The sequence below is a fragment of the Sorex fumeus genome, unplaced genomic scaffold, assembly GCF_029834395.1.
Source record: "Sorex fumeus unplaced genomic scaffold, SorFum_2.1 ptg000157l, whole genome shotgun sequence".
Lineage (NCBI taxonomy): Eukaryota > Metazoa > Chordata > Mammalia > Eulipotyphla > Soricidae > Sorex > Sorex fumeus.
The window spans coordinates 2247508-2248368 of record NW_026606214.1 but is presented as its reverse complement, the minus strand read 5'-3'; the positions used below and the strand labels follow the sequence as shown (position 1 = coordinate 2248368).

General features: G+C 39.8%; 1 non-coding gene across 1 annotated transcript; it reads left to right on the top strand.

Moving 5' to 3' along the window:
- Positions 1–444: 444 nt before the first annotated feature.
- LOC130016596 (small nucleolar RNA SNORA33) lies at positions 445–572 on the top strand. Its single transcript, XR_008791241.1, has one exon. It is a non-coding gene; the product is annotated as a small nucleolar RNA SNORA33 (small nucleolar RNA).
- Positions 573–861: the final 289 nt, after the last annotated feature.

Genomic DNA, 861 nt, shown 5'->3' with positions numbered 1-861 from the left:
CCTTACCACATCACCACCACAACCATTATTCTTTTAAGTACCACTCAAGTAAGAACTTACATAACTTATTTGACAACTTATTTGACTCTGTTGCATGCTACATGTCTACCTGAAAGGCATTTGGTACAATGGCTAATACAATAAGAACTCAATTGATGTCAAACTACACGACTATTTTTAGATAAAGATAAGTGGGAATACAGAAGATTAAGAAGTGGGAGTACAGAAGATTAAGACAACTTGTTCTTTTTTTGGGGGGGGATCACACCTGGTGATGCACAGGGTTTACTCCTGGCTCTGCACTTAGGAATTACTCCTGGCAGTGCTCAGGGGACTATATGGATGCTGGGAATAGAACTCAGGTCAGCCGCATGCAAGGCAAATGCCCTACCCACTCTGCTCTCACTCCAGCCCCTAGGACAACTTGTCTTAATCTGGCTATCTGAGCCAGTAAATAAATCTGCTTACTTGACTGTGTTGGCAGAAATTCAGAAATAGCTGGCAATACTAAAGCCATGTTACGAGCCTTAACGGCATTGAGGTTGTTAAGGTCCCTGAAAGTGGCTACAGAAATTGATAAAGATTCACATCAATTATTTTGATAGTGATGTTTATAACATGGTATTTTGTAGAACATTAGTTTTAATAACATTTTAAGCAATTTGGAGTTTCCAAGTACAGTAAGCAATCTTTTTTTTTTTTTTTTTTTTTAAAAATCTGGCTATCTGGGGTGATTCCATGGTGTAGTGTTTAGCACTCTAGACTCTGAATCTTGCTAGCAGTGGGATGGGACTGAGATGGAATGCAGGGCTCAGTTTGTATCATCTGGCACTTTCCATCCCACAAGTCACGTACCTGTAC